We start from the raw sequence: 12,428 nt of genomic DNA on the forward strand, positions 1-12,428 counted from the left end.
GCGAGAGTTTGGGATAAATTTGGGGTCAGTCCCATCCTGTTCATTGTTGGCAAATAGTGAGTACACTCTTCGAAAATATGTCTAATCGTAAGAATGGACTGGCAATATTTGCGCGTTGGAGGTGGCAGTTTTCTGATCAGGTGAGAGTGCGTGAGGAGAGTAAAAAAAGTGAAAAAAATGAAAAAAAGTTTTAATTAACTAAAAAACAAAATTGATTTTATTATCATAATCGGAATGAAAAATACAGCTTTTATGCATTTCCCGAAAATATTTGAATAGTATTTAGGATTTATTTAGGTAATAAACGAATAATATTTGGGGTATAAAAATGCAAAAGTGTATAGATACATTTTTGGTTTTTCTTTTGTGTTTCACACGTTACACAAATGTTTTATCTAATGTGAGTTCAGACTTAAACCTTCAGAATGTACTAAATCCAACCAATTTTTACATTCTAAATTAGTTGAGATTAAAAAAAGAAATAAATTCTAATGATAAAAAGACTGGACAATATTTCTTAAAATGTATATTATTCAAATAAATTAATTGATATCCAATTAATTCCCAACACTCTTTATTACATCATCAACAGTCCAACGTTTCGGGCAAATCGGCCATCCAGAAGGTTTTATATGATAGTTGATTTTTTTGAGTTGATCTAAAAATAAAAATGAGGTAATTTGATTTGTAATCAATGACCTGGGCAGAACACATTGTTTAAAAAATTGGATGTGAGTTTTAAATTTATATTCAAGATTGTCTTTGAGGATGGCCGAATTTGGCCGAAACGTTGGACTGTTGATGATGGAATAAACAGTGTTGAGACTTAAATAGATACCAATTAATTTATTTAAAAAATAATTACCAGTCTCAAGAAATTTAAAATATTATAATATATTTTTCTTTGAAACAGTAACGTTTCGGCTGCATCATTAGGCATAGTGAAAATTGGATCAGATAATTAAATGACACAAGTCAATATGGATTTATTACTGAAACGTTGATGTTTTAAAAACGTATGTTCGTCTCAAGGATATCCAAAAAACATTTATGAAATATTATTATTAAAATTGTTTACAAAATTTTCCAAATACTTATTAAAATATGTAATATATTACTATCAACTTTAGCCAGGATGGTGTTACAAAATTCTAGCCACAATAGTTACACATTTTATGAACCCAGTAAATAAAAATTTTATTTATATATTGATCTGTATTGATTGATTAACATTTACTTTTTTGTTTGTTAATCTATTATTAGTTGTTAATATGAGATGTTTATTATTTTTTTTAATTTTATTAATTTTTATTTTTATAATGTACAAAAAAAATTATATCATGAGATATTGTCTATTCCTGCCTAATTTTAAAGTTTATTATCAATGAATCACTGTTCGAAATCATCAATACAGACGTGGTATGCCTGGTATGAGGAAGGTCATTGAGAAACAGTATCTCTTCCGTGACATTAGTTTAAGTGAAGAGATGAATTTCTGTTTCTCCCAATAATAATAATTTTATCTACCTCTATGTTTTTTTTTGTTATATAAAATAGTTTTTATATATGTATTTAATGTACAAATAAAAATTAAGTTATAATATATTCTTTACTGCTCTTTAACATTATAAAATTACGGTTGTAGGTCTTTCGTCCACTTTTTTTTTGTCTTCTTATGTTCTCAGATCTGTTCTTTCTGACCATAAAATCTATTAGCGTACATTTGCGTCTGTTACCAAGAGCTAGTTTCTATCGAGAGAAAAACTGGAAAATTTAAATATATATGTGTATATAGTTGACCGTAAAAAATTAAATATAAGAAGATGGTCAGGGTTGTGGTAAAAAAAAAAACAAATAGTTTATAACTATTTTAATGTCCGACGTTTCGCCCCACTAAAACGTTCCGGCTTCATCAGGGCTAAAAAGATACAAAAAAAACTGAGAATATTACAACAATAAGATACAATATTATGTAAAAATAAAGTGATAAGAAATTACATATAAATAAAAGGAATGAAGACATAAAATAGTATCAATATAAAATAAACTTCAATAAATAATGATAAGAAAAAAAATAAGTAACAATGGCAAGAGTAAAAATTAAAAAAAAATATGTAAAATATACAGTTAAAAAATTACAGGAGATGTACATAAAACAAAAACAATACGGGAAAAAGAAAAAAAAAAGAAGAAAGTAGAGATTAAATAAACGTCTTGAAAGAATAAATATAAATAAAAATAATAATAATGATAATAAATGAACAAAGAACAAATCATGACCACCTACCTGTTTAAAGCGAAAGGTTGAACAGCTAAGGTTGCTGTTATATACGTATTTTAAAAAATTTTTACTCTTGCCATTGTTACTTATTTTTTATTCTTATCATTGTTTATTCAAGTTTATTTTATATTGATAATATTTTATGTCTTCCTTCCTTTTATTTATATGTAATTTCTTATCACTTTATTTTTACATAATTTTTATCGTAGCTTAAATTACCTTATTGTTGTAATATTCTCAGTTTTTTTTGTCTTTTTAGCCCTGATGAAGCCCTGCAAAGTGGGGCGAAATTAGAATTAGTTATAAATTATTTGTTCTTTTTTTGACCGCAACCCTGACCATATTCTTATATGGAAAATTTAAAATTAAATTAAAATTATGGAGATTTTGGCAATAGTAAGAGGGAAGGCTCTCTATGGTTGTAATATCACATCCTCTTCCACTCTCAGTGTGTAGCCTTTAAGTTATTCAAAACAAATTAAAAAAAAAAAAAATCTATGTTGATCTATGTATATATGAGTAGTTTTCGCAACACTATTAAGTTTAGAATCCTCAATTTTAAATAAACATTGTACATTGTTTAATTATATCAACTACTTATTTTATATCTGATTAGCTTGAATTATAAATAAGTAGATTTAACTCGATCCTGTTTTAAGATAACGTGCTTGCCTTGATAAAAAATTAAAATATTTTCTCTTCGTATTGTTTCCTTTTTTTTTTCAACCTTGAAATTTTCCTAAGAATGGAAATTCTTCCACTGAGTGGAAATCCTGTGTCATAAGTCTCTTCGTCTTCTTTTCTATGTTTACTCGTTCCAACTTCTAATTTTTTTTTTTTTTAATTTCAAATAAGTAACCTCCGTCGCTAACCATCTTCGATTTCTATCCTCACATTCTATCATAAAATGGCGACTACTTATCGTTGGTGGTTTATAAACCGTCTAATCTAATCAGTAAAATCTTGAGTCGCCGTTTTATGTTTGGTTTGTTATACTGCTGTGACTATGGTATTAGCTGGTAAGATGACTTCTTCTTTAACATTGTAATTTTGGACTAGCTACCGATTTCTTATTATTTTAAAGTCATGTGGAGTATAAAAGATCGATTGCGCGAATAAGGACAATGATTTTGTCATTTTATTTTACCTTTTAGTGCTGATTATTGATTAGATGATTTATTTGTCATGATATTAGTAATATTTAGGAAGAACAGGCTTGAGTATGTTGTTTAGTTACAACAAGCTACGAGAGTAGGACTCCTATCTTTTTTTTTTTTTTTTTTTTTTTTCTGATTGATAGATATTATAATCTGCCACACAGTTGTGGGCAATAGGTAATAGTGATGAATGATCCCTATCTTTTTAGAAATACAAATTTCTTTTTATTTTTTATCATATTCACACCATTTTAAAGGTTTAGCAGGTTAAAGAATAATAATCACGATGATAAAACCATTTTTTAATACGGCGTAACAGTTTTTCCATGCTCAAGTCATAGCAGTTCCCCGCCATGTCCTTGAAAATGTTTTGAACCTCTCATCTTCCACCGCGTCGTCGGAACTGAAAGGCATTACGACCATGTATTCTTATAACTTGGGAAACGGAAAATGTGTATGATAATTGTGGTACTAGGGGGGATAAAATCGAACAATATGCCATTTTTATCGCAAAACATAGTTGTCGCTTTATTTGCAGAATGTTTTTGTTTGAATTTAAGCATCCTTTATGCCTACTGAGATCATAATAAACGCTGAAAAGTATTCTGTATAACTAAAAAAAAAATAAGATGGGGAATCTGAGGATCTAATTATAAATCGGAAGAGTATTTTGCGTGGTAGCGAGATTAAATATGAGGTAAAAGCTTTCTTCAGGACTTGGTGGGAATTAGTATCACATAGGGATGCAAAAAAACTGAAACAGCATCTTCAAAAATGCATCGATAAAAACGACAATCATGTAGAAAAATGCGAACCTCAAAAATAAGATAGAGACCTTATTTTTGGAGTTACTTGAAAAACCATCTTATTGTACATTGGTATAACTTATTTTTAGTTACTTTCATTTCTTTGAGAGGGTCAGGAAAAAGTAATCACCTTTCACCTTTCATGTAGAGTAGATTATCCAAAATTGTAATCATAAGACTGGGGATATAGTGCCCAGGAAATTGGTTGAGTTAGGATTTAAAAGAAAGTAATTTTATGCAAAGTTAATGTGAATTTAGTGATTTTTCGGGGTATATACATAGTTTTTTGTTAATTCCGAAATTCTTAATTTGTTAGATCTGCTTTTCATGGAGCATTAATTCTAAACACATATGTCTTATAAATCAGTATCGTGTATTGTCTTTGTTGAAATATAAAATAAAGTATGGTCAATAAATTTTATATATTTTATTATATTATTAATTAATATTATTTTTATATATTTTATTTTTATATTCATTCTTCCATTCTATGGGACATACACGTTTTATGACTCACTGAGGATTATGAAATGTGAATTTGTTGCAAATTTTATTTTTATTTTTTTTGTAATATTACATTAATCGGATAATCCCCCGGAAAAGAATCTGCAATTAATTATTTATTTAACTTATTCCACAACCGGATACTGTTTGTAGAACACATTCCAATAACTCGGACGCTCTTAAAGGATACCGTTAAGAAAGGGGTGCTTACATAGAACTACTAAATTTAATTAGTTTCATAAACACTAATTAAAGCGGTTACAATTACAGTTATTTGAAACATTTTTAAAAAGGAAGAAAAATTTTGCTGCTAATTTATAGATTTCTTAGTAATTTTAAGTCTATGCTTTGTAAAATTTTGTGTATACTTACCCCACTTAGAGGAAGAAATCATGGAAACACTGGATCCTTAAGAAAAGATGAGATCCCTTCAACGCTGTTTAAAACCTATCTGATGGAGCTGAAAAAAATTATGCACTGCTGAAATCGGTAGCCTTAGTGACGACTGGTCGTAAATTCATATCCTGAAGCTTATATCCGCTCAAAAGCTTTTGTGGTCTTAGGATTACGAGGCTGTTTTATCCGTGCATCGTAGAATTCGTTTATATAATTTGTTATTTATAGTAGCAAACGTCATTTTTAAAAAATATTTTGTTGATATTTGTTTGTATCATTTGTACTTATAATGGGCATTGAATCATATAATTTGAACCAACTAAATAGTTGAGGAATTCGGCAATAATATTTTTGGAATGACTATGAATGTTGCATTACTAGTCAAAATTGATGAGTCTGCAAGTATAGGTAGGGGAACTAAAAAATGGCGGCTGTTTCAAAACCTTAAAAATAATTATTTTTTATTCGGAGCTCTATATCTTTACAACTACATACAACAATAGAAAATCTAAGAGAGCATCATTTAAAGTAGTGTAAATTTGCTAAAATGTAAGCCCTAATAGTGCTATTTACGTCCAATAGTTCTCGAGATACAGCTTTTTAAAAAGCAACAGTTCATAAAAATGTATGGATTGTACTGAAAGATCACTAGTTAGTGAATTTATCTTTAGAAATCTCAAACACTATATCTCAGGAACTATGTGACGTACAGATGTCTATTAGCACTCAAATTAAAGCTAGTTTTATGAGCTATAAAGTAGTTTATGACGTTTATTTTCGTAGGAGTAGTAGTTTTCATGAAATTTGCTCAAATAAATTGATGTATAGTTTTTGAAAATTAATTTATAAATTTTCATTTGCCAAACTTATATTCATATGTAAATATCAAAAACACTACTACCCCTACGAAGATAAATGTCATAAACTACTTTATAGTAAGTTAAATTCCCTTTATTTTGAGTGTTGGCTGACATATGTGCGTCTTATGGGTAGATATATTCTTTCATAAATCCAACATTTTATACGAACAACTAGAAATTAATATTTTGTGAATTTATTTTGTCAAATATCATAAAAACTACTACTCATACAAAGATAAACGTTATAAACTATTTTATAGTAAATTTGACTAGCTTTAATGTGAGTGCAGACAGACATCTGTATGTCCAATGGTTTTTGCAATAAAGTTTTTCATAAATCAAACTTAAGCTATATCTCGACAACTATTGAACGTAAATAGCTCTATTAGGGCTAATATTTCAGCAAATTTACTCTTCTTTAAATAATGTTCTTTTAGATTTTCTACTGTTGTAGGTAGTTTTTAGGATATAGAGCTCCGAATGAAAAATAAATGTTTTTTTTTAAAGGTTTTGAAACAGCCGCAATTTTTATTCCCACTACACATACTAGGCAGACTTGTCATTGGTGTAGTCTAAGGGGAAGAAGGGGTGTGAAATGCATATTGTTTCAGTATCAGATGGATTCCAGCGAGGTATGGGTAGATAGGTAATATATATGTTCAAAACAATTTTTTTATTTTTTAAATCAATTATTAAGTTTTCGAGATATAGGCTCATGAAGAAAATTATTTTCCAGACCCAAATTTTGATAGCTGCATTCTTTACATACGTTACCTAAAAAATTCGATTTTCCGACACTTTTTTAAGATAGATTTTTACTAACTTGAAATGCATTTTAATTATTAAATAAATCAAATGGTATCCTTGTTTAGTCTCAACACGTTTCGGCCAACTCAACCATCCTCAAGGACAATCTTTTTTTTTTTTTTTTAATATTTATTTATTGCTATTACAACAACTGTACATTATAATACATTTAGTAAATCTGATCTAAGTTAAATTGGAGTGTTACAGGCATGTAGAGAAACTACCCATTGGTAGCACTCTAATGACATTCTACATTAGCTGGTCTCGTGGCCATCTTCTTTTCACGCGCCTCGGAGGATTGTCAGGAATGGAAGAGGATACAAGATTAGAAACTAGGAGGTTTGAGAAAAAAAGAACAATCTTAAATATGAATTTACATTAAATCCGATTCTTTGAAAAAACGTTTTGCAGGCTATTCTGCCCAGGTCATTAATTACAAATCAAATTACCCTATTTTGTCAAAATGTCATTAATTTTTATTTTTAGATAAACTTAACACAATCAACTGTCATATAAAACCTTTTATTTACATGATATAGTTTATATGATGGTTAATGGTATTAAGTTGATCTAAAAATAAAAACCTTAAAAATTAATGAAATTGTGACAAAATTTATCATAAGAATTAATTTCTTTTTTAATCTCAACCCTAATTTAGAATGTAAAGATCGGTTGGATTTAGTACATTTTGAAGATTTAAGCCTGAACTCACATTAGAGAAAACATTTGTGCAACGTGTGAAACACAAAAGAAAAACTAAAAATGGATTTATACACTTTTGCATTTTTATGCCCCAAATATTAGTCGCTTATTACCTAAATGAACCCTAATTACTATTCAAATATTTTCAGGAAATACATAAAAGCTTAATTTACTAAATAAATAAAATGGTATCCTTGTTTAGTCTCAACACTTTTTATTATATCAATAGTCCAACGTTTCGGCCAATTCGGCTTTCATTTAAATAAATAGGATGATTTTGAGTTATAATTAATGACCTGGGCAGAATATCCTTCAAAACATTTTTAAATTTTGATGTGAGGTGAAAATTTATATTTGAAGATTGTCCGTGAGGATAGCGGAATTGGCCGAAACGTTGGATACCATTTGATTTGTTTAATAAATAAATACCAGTCTCAAGAAATTGAAAAAAAAATATGTTTAATGCATTTTAATTTTTTTATCAACTGTAATACATAAGCTGTTGTATTATTTGTTCGTAACTATGAAAAGGTTGTTATAAATTTGCAGAGTTTGACTGATAATTTCATTTCAATATTTCACTTTCGCGTTCTTTTTTGGCTAGAAAAATAGAAGAAGAATAATATGAATTCTTTTTTTCTAATCTTCAATAGCTCACTGAGTACAATAGTACTGAAATACTGACATACGGCTTAAGTACCTACGTAAAAAACAACAACAATAATTTTTTAAATGGCCAAAAATCTCATATCCAGGGGAACTAAAACAACGTGGATAATTAATAACTTTTGATCTAAATGAAATATTTCTGAAACTATTACTTGAACGTTTTGACTTCTACAATCACTTCAAAGTCCACGGTACACAGAATTCCACCCCAGACATTCCGAACGATCAACGATAAACCGAAATTGGTTTCGCGATCGACTAGTTGGTCATCCCTACTCTACTGGATCCTTGTCAGTGGAGTTCGAAACTTACTATGTAGGTTACAAAATAAATACCCTGAAATTTTTATTTTACGTTTCAATAGTGAGAAATTATAACACAAATGTTAAAGTAATTTACCTACATAAACAAGAAGAGATTTCGGTTAACCCATATTCATCTAAATATTGCCTTTCCTTCTGTATTTAAATAATGCAATAGACAGAAAGAGAGGATATTTGCACTACGTGGGGTCTCTGAACCAAACTATTCCCCATTCACTTTTCGAGGACAAATTGAGAATCCGGGAAATCCCAACGCTTCCTCCTGGACTGCATCCGCTGTTTTAAAAGGTTAAGTTCGTTAGAGAGGATAAAATATATTTTCATTTCAAGGGAAGAATTGATACAGGTGCTAAGGCCACGGGTGCTTATCATTATATACAGTGGATTCTCGCTATGGAGTATCTGCGATATAGTTAGGATAGAAAAATAGAATTTATAGGAGTTATATGTATGTGTAATAAAAAATTCTAAAAAAAATTATGTAATGCAATAATTTTACGAGCCCAATAGACGATTTATGCCCTTCCAAAAACGAGGAAAAAATAAGTATGTATGATTACTCAATTCCTTCAATAATTTTTTGTTCTGCTGTGTAAAGAAAAAAAAAATTACCGTCTTCTACTAAAAAATTGGGATCAGAACTATTTCCGCGGTATAACGAATCGCTTTATATCAAGGGCCCGCTGTCCAATTAAAATAAAATCATGTCTGAAGTTGAGGATTAAGAAATAGTAGTTTTGGAACGAAGGTTGATTTATAAAAATCACCGAAATTCTAATAACTAGAGGTTATTCTCAATATTTTAAAGCTTTTCAATTCATTCTGACATCTATGAAATAAATATAATAATTTACCAATTATAACAAAAAACATCCATATAGAGAAGGATATCCATTGGATAACTATTTAAATTACAATCTAATCATTAAAATTATTTTTAAAACGTTCTGAATTATAAATTATTCTACCTTATTTATAATATTACAGCTAACAAATTCATTAAAAAGTTTGCAGGGTATTTTTCCTTCGTCGAATTTATCTTAGTCTTTTAATGCACTAATTAATTAACTTTTATTATGTTTTATAGGTTAATAGACTTTGATATATTTTGACAAAGGCAGAATAGCCTGCAAACGTTGTAATAAATGTTTATTTATATTATAAATAAGGTAAAATAGTTTATAATTAAAAATATTCTAAAAATAATTTTAATGATTAGATTGTAGATGAAATAGTTAATCAATATATAACTTTAGGAATGTCGAAATGACCGAAACGTAGGAGTTACAAGAAAATAAACATGTTGAGACTGCATGAATATTTTTTATTATAATTGTTCAGCAAACAAGTCTCATAACAGAAATTAAATTACATATAAATAATAATTTATGGCATATACCAACTTCTTAACAGTAATTAGGCAATACATAAGTATTTAACACGCATATAAATATATATTTGACATAACACACTATTTTTTCTAATATTTATAAATTATTATATTATAAATATTTATTGCATTTATTATAAATTTATCATTGTAATGCTGTAATTTTAATTTACTAATTTGTTTTCTATTTCTGATATATACTTACATTGTATCTTTTTTTTTTTACTGCAATTAGCTGGCTTTCATTTTGTGAATTTCAAACATTCCAAAGATGAAATTTTCCAGAAGGAACAAACAACTTTTGGGTGGGGCATTGAGTAATTAACTTGACAATCTTTTTTTTTTTTTTTTTTAAGGAGAATACGTATATTTATTCTTTCAGTAAATTAGTACCTCATTTTACACGCAACTGGCCTTGGAAGAAACCATTTTATCATAAACTAAAAGTATTTTCACAAATTTTATTACTGACTTCCTTTTCAACGAAGACTTCACAAATACTTTAAAATCAAAATGCAAGTCATGATCATATGGTGCATATAGTGTATTCAAATCAGTTTCCTATATGCAAATTTTGAGAAAAATAAAAAAAACAAAAAAACATATATAAGTATAAGGAATGTCCTGGAACATATCAGATACTCTTATATTAAATTATAAATGCTATTATCAATAAAATTAGTAAGCGATGATTAGAATATTCCAAAACAAAGTCTTTAATTAAATAGCAATTAATAAATTGTGAACGTAACCGAGCATACAACACACGGAATGTTACCATAAATTGTACAAAAAAATCCTAGACAGTTTAGAAGATTGGAAGAGTGAAGGAAAGGAAGGAGGTTTTGGAGGGGGGATAAAAATGAAGATTTAAATAACAAAAAAAGTTTTTACACAAAATAAATTTTACAATCTTAATTGCGAAAAACTAATATTGGCGACAAATGTTAGTTTAATTAAGTGTTGACAAAAAATTAATAATTTTCCTAGAAGGATTCCGCAAACTTACCGATGGATCTGTGTCAAAAGGGATTTTCTGTTCCGACACTCCATCATTTTAATGGGCCCATGGGTACTTGGTTAGTTGAACATTTCGGCGGTTGTATAATTTAAATGTAGAATAATTGAATATAATAAAATAATTACTTCAAAAGATCAAACTTAAATTATTTTATTTTTAATATTTTTTACTAAATTAAATCCATTAGAATGGATTTTTGAATGGGATTACAGGGTTTTAGATTGAATTCTGAAATCTCACTTTCTTGAGACTGGTTGTTATTGTTTAAACAAAATAATTGGTATCTAAGTTAAGTCTGAAATCATTCTTTATTATTTCTGTAAAAGCCCAACGTTTCGGCCTTTTATCCTCAAGGACAATCTTAAATATAAATTTATTTCTAACATTCAAGAATTCCAAATTTTTTTGAAGAATATCCTGCCCAGGTAATTAATTTCAGTCAAATTACACTATTTTGTCACTTTTTTTATTACGTTTTGAAACTTTTAATTACAAATTAACTTAATACTATTATCGCACAATATTTTTAACATTCCTTCAATAAGGAAGTTTAAAAGTATTAGTAAATTGTTGACCTATAAGGTATTTCTCTACTGCTACATTCCTACAGGGACAAGTAAACCCGGGACATATCCTTTCAGTTGGGAATCTCGGATGTGGTTCCGAGACAGAATTGAGTACCGTGTGTCAGGAACTCCCTGTCAATTCCCAACTGATAAGCAATGTATGGATAATTTTATATATGTATTATTGACTATGATGATCTATGGCAAAATTAGGTATAAATCTACAAGCTTCTAGTTAATCTTAAAACTTTTGTGTTAGAAATAAGTTTATATTTTTTTATTATCTTGTTCCAGACTGGTAGTTTAATTAGTAATTAAAAAAAATTTTCCTATTATTCCCAAACCTATTTATTATAACATATTACATGTACAACATTTTGGCTGTGTCCTTGGTCATCATTTAGTAAAATAACAGCTTTAATTATGATTTAATTATTAACAGTATTAAAACGTTATTAATTATATTTTTCATAGCTTAATTTTAGTAAGCTAGATCCATGTCAATTTAACTCAGTTAGAATAAACCTATAAAATACGAAAAATAAAGGAAAAAATATTTATTTACTAATAAATTTGAGCCATTTTATTTTCATATACCTCTTCGTCACTATAGAATTTATTGATGATTTCTATCCTTCACAATTTTTGTATTTTACTGTTATGAACTGATCACAACACTGTTACATAAAATACCTCAACAACCAGGTTGGGTATATTAACATTTTATTTCACACTACATTTTTGTCTATTTTTTAATTTATTTAGCATATAATAAAAATGCTATAAAATTTTAGTTACAATATAATTATTTAAAGTACAACTGTTTTCATTATATAGGGTGTTTTTTTAAGCCCTATAGAACTTGAAATTGTAAAAAATAACACAAAAAATTAAATTGTAATCAAAATTTTTTTTTTATTCGAAAGATCAATACGTGACATTAACA

The 12,428-nt window shown here is 28.0% G+C and overlaps 1 protein-coding gene and 1 long non-coding RNA gene across 5 annotated transcripts in view; one reads left to right on the forward strand and one right to left on the reverse strand.

The window, feature by feature from the left end:
* LOC136796528 (uncharacterized) overlaps positions 1–5,252 on the reverse strand; it is a 24,952-nt gene extending 19,700 nt beyond the window's left edge. The window contains exon 1 of the long non-coding RNA XR_010844258.1: positions 5,121–5,252. This is a non-coding gene — a long non-coding RNA (uncharacterized lncRNA). The remainder of the gene's footprint in view (positions 1–5,120) is intronic.
* Positions 1–12,428, forward strand: part of LOC106689817 (uncharacterized) — a 353,286-nt gene that overhangs the window by 271,480 nt on the left and 69,378 nt on the right. The gene's annotated exons all lie outside the window — the stretch shown is intronic.

The sequence above is a fragment of the Halyomorpha halys genome, unplaced genomic scaffold (genome assembly GCF_000696795.3).
Source record: "Halyomorpha halys isolate HHAL.00 unplaced genomic scaffold, Hhal_1.1 Scaffold643.1, whole genome shotgun sequence".
NCBI classification, from domain to species: domain Eukaryota; kingdom Metazoa; phylum Arthropoda; class Insecta; order Hemiptera; family Pentatomidae; genus Halyomorpha; species Halyomorpha halys.